Here is a 14,414-nt window from a genome sequence, read left to right as displayed (position 1 = left end):
ATTCCTTTAATTCAGTTGATATTTACAATTCTTGACAGTATCTGTTTCGTAGCGCAAAAATCAATCACTTAATTATTATATCAATCAGTGAATCTATTATGCCCTTAACTCATCAAAAGAAATAGCAACAATCAATCCGTCAAAAGGAATTCAAGTGTGATTTGACATAATTTAAATCCGAAAATTGGAAGGGAAGCTGCAAATACGTTTTTATTTTTTATTACACCATTTTTTTTTTAATTTATTCTCTCTCTCTCTCTCTCTCTCTCTCTCTCTCTCTCTCTCTCTCTCTCTCTCTCTCTCTCTCTCTCTCTCTCTCTCTCTTTGGGACGATTAATCGGAATCAGAAAAATCGGAAGATTTGGGGGTATCGGACGGAATCGGAAAAATTGATGTCTATTTTCCGATGCCAAAACGATTCTTTTAATTGTCTTTTTTTGTTTAAACCAAATTCTTTCACTGATGAAATTATTATTGATTTTAAAATACCAGTAAAGCTAAAATCGATAGATCATCCCCCACAAGTATATTTGGTACGTTTAGGAAAATTTCTGCATATTTAACATGTGTTTTGGGGAAAATCAAGCGAAATAACTATCTTATAGTTAAATAATTAGAAATTTATAAAGAATCGGAATCGGGAATAATATTGGAATCATCCCATCACTAATATGTATATATATTTGTATATTTTGGCAGCAAGTCATTATTCAAGCACGTTGGTTGAACACGACAGTGTTATTCTTTTTTCCGATTTTTCTGGATATCTTTTCCAATCGCCGAGCAGTCTTTTTTTATTTTATTGCAGCTAGCATATTGTATAAAATGGCGCCTAACTCAGCCATATTCTACTCAAGCGCTTTCTAGTGGTGCATCCAATTATCATCAGGAGCGATTGTTCCTTTCCTTTGAGGCTTGGTGTATTGCTAGTTTTTTTCCTCTTTTTTTGTTATAAAAAGGTGGGTGCAGGACGGTTAGGATATATATATATATATATATATAAGTGATTGAACGATTGCAAATTTTTCCCCCGATTCCGATACAATTACAGATTCCGATTCTTGAAAAATAACTAAATATCTAATTTACAGAGTTGTTTTCTTTATATTACGGTAAAAACTTAGATATATTTTCCGTGGGCATAAAAATACACTTTAATTTTGTTTGCTGATTAAAACCAATAAACATTTACCAATTTATCTTTAGTAGCAGCAATGAAAAATTAAGTCTTAAACAAAACAAACTAAATTAGAAACAATTACAAGAATCGTCAAGGATGAGAGTTCATATAAAATTATTCAAATGAAAACAACGTTTCTATATGAACTCTCATTCTTGACGTTATTCTCGCGTTGCCTACGCACAGTTCAAACATTTCAAAATACAACCACTAGATACAACGCACAGCTCTTTACAAACAGACTTCTTTTTCCAACTTTACAACATGGCAAGAAAGAAGAAAAAAAAGAAACAAAACACTAAAGATGGAGTATACCTCTGAAATATATTTGTGATAAATTTCAAACAAGTAAAATATTTGTTTATTTTCCTAATATTACGTTGTGATTTGGCTTTCGAGCGACTTGGTGCATATTTTATTTTATTCAAATTACAAGAATCGTTTTGGCATCGAAAAATATGCACAATTTTCTCCGATACTGATACCTTAGAAAGTTCCAATTTTCTCAATTCAGATTAATCATCCCAAGGTATTCAAGAGAGAAAACTCATGAATTCAACAAGATTATTAAGAGTGCTCAATAAAAGAGCAAGATATATTTTTATTGATATAGACAAATTTACATAGTCTTGCCACTGGACATGCTAATGTTTTAGACAGATGGTTCGTTAAAACAACAAGTCCTCGTCACAGAAGAAAATCAGTTAACCTTTTTTAAGTTGCCTGACGAGAACTTGCGAGGAAATAACCAATCATTTGAATAAATTGTTTTCGCCACCAAAAATCTGGTTTTGATTAATAATCGTTAGAGTAATGTTGGAATTTTATTTTATTTCACCCCAAACAAGGCACATTGTCACCGAGACAACGGGACACTGTGAATTAAGGATCACACCCACGGGGAGATCCTTATTAGGAAGTTGAACAGCAAGATGACTGTTCACATTACATTTAAATTTCAGCATCAAGAGAAGCAGGGAGGGAATTCCAAAGGAACGTAGTTTGAGAAGAAACTTTTAGAGTAGAAAGCTTTTTTTATTTATTTATTTGTGGACTGTTATCCTTATCTTCATAGCTGTTGTTGTTGTTGTTGTTGTTGCTTCACCATGTTTTGGCCAACTCATCCTCTGGCCTTCTTCAGGTGATTAACTATGACGGGATAGGAATGCTGAGTCTCTTAACTGTATCTTCAATAATTACTGCCTTCCATAGTTGTTGTTGTCGTCTCACCACGTTTTTGGCCAACTAAGCCTCTGGTCTGCTTTGGGTAGGATTGAAACCACTATCTTCAGACAATGCTCATCTGGGACCGTAGAGATTCAAATGCCTTTATCCACTGCACCACGGGCCCCCGAAGGACACAGTTAAGAGATTCAGTATGTCTATCCGATCGCGGTTAACCACCTAAAGAAGGCCAAAGGAATAGTTGGCTGAAACGTGATGAAACAGCAACAACTATGAAGATGAAGACAACAGTCCGCAAATAAATAAATAAATATAAAAATTACTCATACCTATATATGGCACAATCACGTTAACGCGCCGGTTCCCGCCAAATCACAGAAGTTAAGAAATGTTGAGCCTGGCCAGTATCAGATAGGTGACCATTTGGGAAGGCGAAGCGCTGTATATACCGGGAGGTAAAAATACCAGGTTGGGGAATTGGCACGGTCTATCCTTCTCTCAAGGGTAGTCGGGCCTCTCTTAAGCCATGGTAGGCAACCCATCTAGTGATGGCGTCATGATAAAAAAATACCCTGGATAGCCTTGGCGAAGCATCAAGTATTTCCAGCCATTAGAAAAAAAACGTGAAAGATTCCACGGAATTTGTTCACGTTTCATCTGCGCCTACTCGCATTGGATAAAACGTTTCTTTTTCCTACTCATCTCAAAGGATTCCAATCTAAAATATATAATAGAAAGCTTTTAGTTGCCTATGAACCTCTACGGTGAACCAGGTAGGATTTTGCGACTTAGGTTGGTTGGGGAGGTGGTATTTATGTAAAGGGGCACCAAAATAAAAAAAATAAATGCAACTTCATTCCTTCTGTTTGCACAACAGACCATTCTTTGCAAATCATCTTATTACTGACTAGCAAGGCTACCTGGCATTGCCCGAGGACATAAAAAAAATATTAGTGTGTGTAACATCCTCGTTCCTATCACTCAGTCACAAGTATCTGATCACCAATTCCATAATATGTTTAAATAAAAATTGCCAACACCTTTCATCAATGAGAGGAAACAAAAGGTCAAACGTTGAAGCCAACATAAAAAATCCGACATGTCAATTTTGTTGCATTTAAACAAATTCATAAAAGTATTAATTTGCATAAAATCTTTAAAAAAAAAAAAAAAAATTAAAAAAGATAAAAAAAAAAAAGAAGCTTCTTCCTTAAAAGAATGAAGTTAATCCATACGAGATTAGTGCATAGCAGATTAATCAGTAATGGCTTAATTTGATTGAACAAAAATAATCCATGTCAGTGAAATGATTTGCAGAAAATTTGCACATCAGAAATGGATATTTTTTCAATAAAATCAGCAAACGTTATTGTTAGTCAGAGAGAATGTTATGACAAACTGTCCACAATGCCTGGGAAGATGGTCTGATCATGAAACAGATACTACACTATCTGCATAAAAAGAGGATAATGCCTGTGAGGAGAGAGAGAGAGAGGAGAAAAGGTAGGAGAGAAAGAAACATAGAAGAGAAAGAAACATAGAAGAGGAGGAGAGAGAGAAAAAAGAGGAGATAGTAGACAGGCAGGCTCAAACTCGTACCACAAAGGAGGAAAAAAAACGTGAAAAAAAAAAAAAAAAAAAAAAAAAAAACGTGACGTCTTTGCTGTTGTGTCCATCGCCAAACCGGAAGTGACAAATGTTTAAATTAAGGCTAGTCAATTGAAAAGAGGGGGGATGACTTTCGCAAATATCGGGGGAAAAAAAAAAAAAAAAAAAATGCCACCCCTTCCTGTAGAAAAGTGCCCAGTGTTTTTAACCAATTTTTTTATATTTGCTGTTCAAAACAATACCTATCTCATGAAAATCCATCACCTCTATCAAAAGTTTTAGGCAGACATACATATATACATTTAAACAGACAAGTGAGATTTATATTATAGTTGTCAAAACCAAAATATTTCGTGCTCCAACCGTGTTCCCTACTGTTTGAGCTATCGACAGATAAGATAGATTTAAAATTAAACCACTTGAAGCTATGAATGAATTTGTGCATGCATAAAAGTAATAGCATTTCAACTTGCCGACATTTTTGCATGCATTATTTAGCCACTCAAAGATTTTACTTGTTCCTATTTACAATGCCTCCCCACGGGACAGAGTTAGACACCAGGATCGTTTAAACCATCCTTGGTGTACAATTACTATTTCCTGTTAATTTCAGTGTTATGTGACCAGTAATTTATTGGTTAAATATTTTTATGCAAACACACATACATCTGTTTATATAGATAAGAAAGAAAATAATCTTAGGCAGCCTTTTTTAATAAGGAATAAGGTTACGGTCTCTCCCCTCTTGTCAAAAAAAAAAAAAACTCTCAATAAACCTTTTAAATTGTCAACGGTCTCCTTGTGTTTCTATGTAAGAAGTTTGTTTGCCTTGAGAAACAGAAGACCAAGCTGTAGACTTTACTAGTTGACTTGTGTTTTTGGTTGTTCGCCGACAATAACGCACAAGATGCGTTTGTTGAATGCACAAGCGTACCAGTGTGTGAAAGGACTACACGCTCACATATCTCCGAGTCAGGTTCCGCTCACTGAATGTTCTTCATATCTTATGAAAATGTCGATTTCAAAGTGAGCCACAAAACGTGTCAGACCAATCACGCATTCCTGTAAGAGTGTGGATCAATCGAGCGTAAAACTTCCCACCCCAACGCAACTTGCTGTCAGGGTTTCAAGGAACAATAGAAAGGATGTTAAATAAGGAATGGATGATGTGTATGTGTGGAGGTGGGGTTGGGGTGGTGGGGGGGCACAGCTTCCCATGTTGAACGAGCACTAAAGACGGAGATTTGTAGGCTCTCTGCAATGCACACAAAAAAGATTCACAATTTGTTGCACATTAACCCATTTTTGGAGAACGCATTTGTCTTCAGGGCAGAGGAAAGGAAAAGTCGATTTATGGAAGATTTTACCAAAAAACATTTTTTTCATGTTCGGTGGCTCATTACTAATGTCAACAATATTGTTTTATTAATATTATTCGTGTTTTGAATTTTAAACGGGAATGGATATTTATTGAGATGTGTCCATTCAATCTGTGCTTAATGGTGGAAATGCTATTATTTCAAACTTAAGCATGACAGACCAAACAATGCTGTTACGAGTTTAACATCAAGGAAAAAGAAAAAAAGCCATGAGTTTTAAAATGATAGACAAAAAAAAAAAAAAAGCATATATGGCGTCTCTCTCTATGAATAAAAAATTTACTTCCACCATGACTAATGTTTGTGCAAAATCTTTTAAAAATCCAAGGCAATGGTTATTGAGAAATGGGCGAACAAATGAACAGAGGAACGATTTTGGACAATTTACCCTTATAATACTCCCTAGGTGGGCAAGCAGAGTTATCCTGGAAATCCGTTCTGACAAAAATTTACTTTCACCATGACTAATGTTTGTTCAAAATTTAAAAAACAAAGAAATAATTTCCATTTGATGAAAATCGGTTTTCTTTTTTTTGTTGCAAGAGTGATAGAAGCCTTCTATCATGTCTGAAAGTGACACAATGTTAACAAAGAAGATCAGAGATGTGCCACTGTACAACTCATGCTCTCTACCGATCCAAGATATACCATAACATTAAAATGATCAGTTGCGGACAGGAAAATTATGTCCTCAACTTTTTTTAATAACTCAGTGTTTGGAAGATTAATAACTTAAATGGAACATTCAAATATCTATGTATTTCAGAGTTCAAGTGTTCGATTGATGCCTTCATTCAGTCTTGCAAGACAATGGATACCCTCTGTAAAGGTAACTGAAATGGTCATGTTGAATGAGCAAGATTGGAGATGTGCCACTGAACAACTCATGCTCTCTACCGATCCAATTTATGACAACAGGACCATTGCCAGCACCCTCAAAATGCATCACTGGATTGCCATGAATAACAGAGACGTACCCAGAATGATGAAAACAAAGTTTCTCGCCACGTTATGGCCTTTGGTGCGGTTTCAAGTGAGGGTCACATCATACTACCTCACATCTTCAAAGTCAGCTTGAAAGCCAACACCAAAATGTACCTGGATGTGATGAAAAGTATGGTGATCTCCTGGTGCAATCAGGTGGCTGCTGGCAGACTCTGGATGTGGCAGCAGGACTCGGCGCCGGCTCACAAATACAAAGAGACCCAGGCGTAACTTCAGAAAGAGTGCTACGAGTTTGTACCCTTCTCTCACTGGCCCTCCGACCTGAACCCGCTGGACTACTTCATTTAGCCATACATCGAAAACATCACCAACATGACCTCTCACAACACCAAAGACAGCCTGATCACCACTATCCGCTGAATATTCGAAGAGCTCTCATCGGCGCTTGTGGAAAGGGCATGCTCCTAGTTCCACACCCGCATCGAGTGATCGAGGCTGAAGACGGCTACATTGAACAGATATCAGCTCTGCTACATAATCAAGTTACCTGAATTGATTTTTTTCAATAAAAGTTTAAAAATAAAGCTGTAGTGTTGTTTTCTTTGACGCAATTTTATCGTTCTAACTTGTATTTCTGATTTTTAAAAAAATCAGATTTATTTTCTGGTTGATACAGAAACTGTCCAATGAATCACAAGCATAAAAATAAAAAAAATAATACTAATCAAATTACAGCTAATGGACATATAACGACACACACATAAAAAAAAAAAAAAATGAAAAAGAGCCGCCACGTTCATCTCACGATAATAACAAACATCAAATATTTAGCATTTGAGGCAGAGATATTAAACGAGTCAGAGGAAATTCATTCACAAAATAGGCTCGAAAGTAGAACATTTTTGTTAACCTTGCGTTAATCCCATTGGGTGTTTTGTCACCCAAATTTTGTTTAAGTGCTTATAATTCCTAGTTGGCAACTTATTTCTTTTCCCCTGACTCAGAGTACAGCACATGTGATATGGCACAGTTGTATCTCAGTTTTCTTTGGAGGTAGACGTCGCTTTGTCCTTCTGGGGTGCTCAGTCACCTCAGCTAACTAACGTAAGTATGATTGTATTTTTCCAGTGGGAATGAAAATTTGTAGATATAAGCGCATATTATGTATCATTAGGCTACCATGTAATATTTAATATGGAATCGATATGTTTGGGTATTTTCTTTATCATAAATTTTGATGGGATTTTTATTTTATTTACAATTTATTACTCTTTCAGTTTTGTAACTATGAGCTTAGCTAATGTAATATCTTAATTTGTCCTTAGTTTTATAATTTATTTCATCGTATTATTTTATATTAATACTAGCGGAGGGTACCCGGCGTTGCCCGGGTGTTTGGAAGTGTGTGTGGTTTTGGGTAAATCAAAACTCCGGGGTGGGGTGGGGGGGGGATTTAAAAAAAAGTTTTGGTAGGTGAGTATGAGGATTGAACCCGAACCCTTGAGGCGAAGTTGGAAATTAAAGTGTGAAAAAAAACAACAAAAAAACATGCGACGTTAACCATTGGGCCACCACGCGATACTAAGCGAAACACGTTTGAATTTATTTAATTACTTAGATTTGGCAGGTGCACGTTTTAATGACTTAATGAGGTCAACTTTGACTGCGAGATAGTATTAAGTTTTAAGAAGTTGCGAGCCGACCGACCGCTTCTCTGAAAAAAGCCTTTCTTGGACATACACAAAAAGCGAACATACATACACACATTTTCGCTTTTATATATATATACTAGCGAGGAGTACCCAGCGTTGCCCGGGTGTTTGGAGGTGTGTGTGGAAACTCCGGGGGGGGGGGGGGGTAAAAAAAAGAAGAAGAAAAGTAAGCATGAGGATCGAACCCGAACCCAAACCCTTGAGGTAAAGTTGTAAATTAAAGTGTGAAAAAAAAAAAAAAATGTGCAATGTTAACCAGATGAGATGCTAACAGAAACACGTTTGAATTTATTTAATTACTTGGATTTGGCAGGTGCCCGTTTTAATGAGTTAATGAAATCAAGTTTGACTGCGGGATAGTATTTCATTTAGGTCAAAAAAGCGGAAAGGCAAGCAATGACAAAGGCATGTGCGTGAAAGGGCGTCTTGACAGGCACGTAAAATGCATGAGTGATATTTTGAAACACAATGCGTTGTTGGAAATTACTGGAATAAATGTTTTTGTATTCACCTAAAAAATAATGCGGAGTCAAATTTTTCACCTAAAAAATTAATAGTCATATTTTTTATGTCCTTCCTTGTTCGTGCGACAGTACCAGATAAGATGCGGGTCTAAGTGGTTGAAATATAACACGGTTCGAGTGTACCGGCGGGTTAGGGTTAGGGTTAGGGTTAGGGTTAGATTACACAAAACCAATCAAGAGAATACTAACTTTGTGTGTACTTGTTTTCAATTTTTTTATTTTTAGCTGAGCACGCATACACACCTGCCTTTTATATAATAAACTATCAGTACTATACTGCACTGTTCCAACCAAATGTAACATCTATATATAAAAGCGAATATGTATGTACACTTCTCCTTGATGTCCACGAAAGGCTTCTTTCAGAGAAGCGCTCGCTCGCTTCGCAACTTCTTAAAACTTTTTATATCATCTATAAATTGTAATATCTCACACTTAACCACGGAGCTCACCTGTCTATTTAATTTTATTGACTTTCAAACGTTAATTATTCCACATTTCCCGCATCGGCATGCGTTACATTCGGTTTTCGGTATAAACAAAAAGCGAAACTCGACTCTAAACTCAGGCTCAGAGCCAGTGGTCTCTAGAGAGCTAAGTAACATTTGTTCAATGTCGACTTCGTCATATCAGACGGTAGCTTTCATTTCGAGACGAGGGAGCGGGTTTTTAAAAACAAACAATTGACCTCATTAAAAATGATCCCGCACAAAATGCTAACTGCTGAATACCTATTGCCGTCACGTCAATCAAAAACGCGCACCTGTTTTTTTTTTTCACACTTTACTATTTTCCAACTGCGAGTCGTCAAGGATTCGGTTTTTTTTTCACGGGCACCTGTTTTTTTTTCTCGGGTTTTTTTCACACACACCTACAAACACCCGGGCAACGCTGGGTACCCCTCGCTAGTATTTGTATAAAACTTCTTTTTCTCAGTTTCTCTATCTTCTCTTTGTGTCCAGTCCATTCCTAACTGGGTATACAAAGTTGCACCTCTCCTTTACACGATCTAACAATAAAATTGTTGCCATAGAAAAGACGACAATTATATTTCCGTTTGATGAAAGCAGGGTTTTTTTTTGTTGCAGACCATCTACTAGTTGGCCAGTTGCGTACAAATCCCAAAAGCGATAGGAACATTCTATCATGTCTGAAAGGGACACAATGTTAACGAGCAAGATCAGAAATGCACCACTATACAACTCCTGTTCTTTACCGATCCAAGTTATGACAACAGGACCATTGCCAGCACCCTCAAAATGCATCACTAGATTGCCACGACTAACAGGGACAGTTATAGTCTTTGGTATGGTTTCAAATAAGGAACACATCAAACCACCTCACATCTTTGACATCGGCTTGAAAATCAATATCAAAATGTACCTGGATGTGCTAAAGATTGTTGCGATCCCCTGGTGCAATCAAGTGGCTGTTAACAAACCCTGGATGTGGCAGCAGCCCATAAGTCCAAAGAGATCCAGGCTTAACTTCAAAAGGAGTGCTACAACTTCGTACCCTTCTCTCACTGTCCCCCCCCCCCCGCATGAACCTTCTGGACTACTTCGCTTGGTCATACGTGAAGAAGATCACAAACGTGACCTCTCACAACACCAAAGACAGCCTGATTGCTTGTGGAAAAACCATGCTCCCAGTTCCAGACCAGTATCGAGGCGGTGATGGAGGCTGAAGGCAGCTACATTAAATAGATGTCAGCTATACTACATAATCATGTTACCTAAATTGATTTTTTTCAATAAAAGTTTTAAAATAAAGCTGTAGCGTTGTTTTCTGTAGGTTGACAAATTTATTAGTATATAAAACGGTAAGAAAAAAAAAAAAACCCTCCGTGACGAAACCTTTCCGAGGTGACACCTAAAGAATAAAATAACCAACATATATTTTAATTTGAAAAATTATTAATCGAGGGCAAGAATATAACTGTGGCCGTTAGTTTCAATCTGGCATAATGATACGAAACAAGGAGGAGAAAGAAACAACCTTAGTAAAAGTTAGTGCTCAATGATGCTGGGCTGCATAGACCTGATAGGGAAAAGATAACAAAATATCAAAAGTCTTATGTACGACATGAAAAGAAATTGGAATCTTAGGAAGATCTCCATCATTCCAATAATTATAGGAGCAACTAAATTTATGAAAAAGAATTTCAAAAACCTGGCAGAGAGATGATTAGAAGCTTTAAAAGATCTTTCGGTTGAAATGTATGAGTTAGTAGTAAGAAAAAAAAACAAACAAACAAAACAACAAAACAAGCAACTGCCCTTTATAATAGACTAGACTGGGTGCCCAGTGTTTGGAGGTGTGTTTAGAACATAAAAAAGCGGTAGTAGGCAGAACCCATACCGCGAAGGAGGAAAAGAACGTTGAAAAAAAAAAAAAAAAAAAAAAAAAAAAAAAAAAAATGACGTCTTTGCTGGTGCGTCCATTGCCAAACCGAAAGTAATGTAGGTTTAAATTAAGGCTAGTCAATCGAAAAGAGGGGATGACTTGAAAATATCGGCGAAAAAAGCAACCCTTCCTTGTAGAAAAGTGCCCAGTAGAGGGTGAAGGAATTAATGTTTCTAGCCAATTGTTCAATATTTGTTGTCCGAAGTGTCGAGCTTCAAAACAATACCCATCTCGTGAAAATACGTTACCTCTGTCAAAAGTTTTAGGCAGACATAGAAACATACATACATACATTTAAACAGACAGGTGAGATTTGTATTATAGATTACTAGTAGAAAAAAAAAAAAAATTCTCAGGTTAAAGTCGGAATCAAGCATTTGGGCAACAACACCAACTGATCACCCTCCCCCCCCCCCAACCCTACGACGTACTATCATTCAATTAATCAGTATTTCAAGCGCTTTCTACCCAATCATTTGAGGTTAAAAGCATACAAATTGAATTGTGTAGACAACACAACTGATACGATAAGAGAGAAGGAAAAGCGATTGGGAATAAAATATATTGGTTAATTACATCAACATTCGCAATGCACGTGTTTTATAATGTAAAAACTTTTTTGCCGTTTTTTTTTATGCAGAAACACCTTTTGCATAAATCAAGTTTTGCTTCGACGGCATATCAACCCTTTTAAGATTACATAATACTAAAACAAAACTGGACATGTTTCTGAATTTTTGAGATGAAGATTGATAATTTGTATTCTTTGGACTAGCATTCTCATCTTGAGTGGTAATTACACACCATTTCAGTCTTTTTTTTTGTTTTTTTTTAGGCATCACCACATTATCAAGGCCAAGAGGCCACTCAAGGATAAGGGTTAAAGAGTGTACAGTAGAAATTGGACATTATAGTAATCATTAGTAATGAAAATTTGGTAAAGTTGATAACTTATATGGAACGGCTCATCAAGAACTTATTTACGTTAGACTTGAAGACAACCATATTGTAGTCAGCCGGAAAGCAGGAAAACGGAAGACAATTCCACAGGCGTGCAGTTCTAAGAAAAAAGCTTTGTTCATGGAATCTACGTTTAGGTTTAGGCACAGATAAAGAGTGGGGGGAATTATTGATAGTGTTTACAGCTAGACGAGTGTTTCTTGTGAAAGTTTGGCGAGGGGGATCATAGATTGAAGCTCATTCGAACACTTTCCATGAAAATTTTGATTTAACTTCCGACTTTCTTCAAGTGTATCTTGTCAAACTCTAAAATCTTCATGGAATTTCAAAAGAAACCCACTATTTAAGTTGCATGTTCTTATTCTGTCAGCCATAACTGGGTAGAAATTCTAAGTCATTTGCAATTACGTTTCTGAATTATTTGCATTCTTCGGACTACAGTTCTCATCTTTCACTTTCACAACGTTTCGGTGGATGTAACCTCCGATCTTCTTCAGGTGTATCTTGTCAAACTTTGGAATCTGTATGGAATCATAGACATCACCACTTGTCAAGACCCAGAGGCCACTCAAGGATAAGGGTTAAAGAGTGTACAGTAGTCAATGGGACAATATCGTAGTAATTGTTAGTAGTGGAAATTTGGTAAACTGGATTACTTAAGGGGAACAGTTCATCAAGAATTTGTTTACGTTGGACTTGAAGACGATCATATTATAGTTAGCTGGAAAGCAGGCAAACGGAAGACAGTTCCACAAGTGTGCATTTCTAAGAAAGAAGCTTTGTTCATGGAATCTACGTCTAGGTTTAGATACGGATAAAGAGTGGGGGAAACGATTGATAGTGTTTTCAACTAGACGAGTCTTTCTCGTGAAAGTTTGGCGAGGGGGGGGGACCATAGATTGGAGCCTAGACGAGCACTTACCATGAAAATAACGATAAAGCAGAGACATGCTCGCAACATCTCTTCTGTGAGAAAGAGGTTGCAAGGAAGAGAAAAGAGCATCCCTATAAGGCTACAAAGTCTATTTTGAACGCTATCAAGGCAGGACAAGTATTTTCTAGCAGCCCCTGCTCAGATATGGCAACAGCACTCCATCCTTGGACGTACCTGGCTATTATATAGGTAGAGAATTGCAAACTTTTTTTAATTTTAATCCATGGTAGGGGATAGTAGCATACTCTCCTTCTGTCAGCCAATTCTATTTTTTGTGTTGCCTGCACTGAGGATTGAACCTTCAACCTCCCGAAGAGTATAACTTACAACTGAATTTTACCAAGTACTTAATACACAACACCACAGGCTCTTGCAGACCCTTTGTGCAGATGACCCAAAAGTACAATTACAAATTAGTAATTTTACCCAGTCATGTCTGACGGAATGAGAATATGCTATCCCCGTAGATTAAATTAGGGGTTTCATTCAAAGTTATGTGCAAATTTCAAAGTTTGCTAAAATACACTTGGAGAAGGTCGGAGGTTAGATAGATCGAGACATGCAAATAACGCACACGATGCAAACAGTAGCCCGAGATAAAACAAATAATACATATTATGTATCATCATCGGTTTAACATTTTTTTACATGCTGGCACGTGTTGAATACTTTTAGAAATTGACTTTCCAACTGAATTATCTCTGGCCAGGTCTTTATTTATCCCTCTTATGTTTTCCTTGGCCTTCCCCATATCAACTGATACTGCTACCTTTACTAAATCTACCAACACAAGAATTCCCACCCATTCCTTTGATGTGACCAAACAAACAAAGTCTCCTGTTCTACGCACATTTCTTTATACTCTTCTCATTTTAATCTTTCTTTTGAAGTCATCAGATCTAAGCCTATCTTTAAGACTCACATTACACATCCATCATACCATTCTTATATCATTTATCTCCATGCAACGCATGTCTTCAAGCCAGCTTCCACTTCTATACATTATAATACTGTGTACACAATAACCGTAATGTAAATGCAACTCAAACTCTTTACAAAACGTCAGACTCCAAAACTCTGGTCAAGAGGGGTTGTTTTTTTTTTGGGGGGGGGGGGGGTTTAAATATAAATCAATGCTAAAATCGAATCAGATACTTTCTGGTTGACTTTCCATCTTGGGAGTAGAAGTCAACAATTTTTTCAAGAAACAATCGAGCGTTAAAAATCATTTTTTTTTTTATTTTTTTTTTTTATTACTTTTTACCAACTTTCTCCATCTTGAGTCTTTATCAGACATGAATTAATTTAACAATATTTCCAGAAAACATAAAAGAAGTATGCAAGGTCATGGGTTTATGCCAAAGATGCACATGTAAGCTATTTGCTGATTGGCAGAAGAAAAAAATACATCATTATTTTTAATTGCAAAAAAAAAAAAAAAAAAAAAAAAAAAAAAATGTGGCCGGTAAATTTTTGCAGCTTGCAGGTTTCTCTTCAAACAACACTAAACATCCATTAAAACCAGGTGAGGAGGAAAAAGAGGAATTGGTGCTTAATTCCTAAAATGGTAATTCGTCCGTA

General features: G+C 36.6%; 1 protein-coding gene across 1 annotated transcript in view; it reads right to left on the bottom strand.

Moving 5' to 3' along the window:
* The window catches only part of LOC145268854 (ATP-dependent RNA helicase A-like), a 250,342-nt gene that overhangs the window by 215,270 nt on the left and 20,658 nt on the right, over window positions 1-14,414 (bottom strand). The gene's annotated exons all lie outside the window — the stretch shown is intronic.

The sequence above is a fragment of the Euprymna scolopes genome, chromosome 44 (assembly GCF_053919585.1).
Source record: "Euprymna scolopes isolate OS-2025 chromosome 44, ASM5391958v1, whole genome shotgun sequence".
NCBI lineage: Eukaryota > Metazoa > Mollusca > Cephalopoda > Sepiida > Sepiolidae > Euprymna > Euprymna scolopes.
This window is presented reverse-complemented; position numbering and strand designations above follow the sequence as displayed.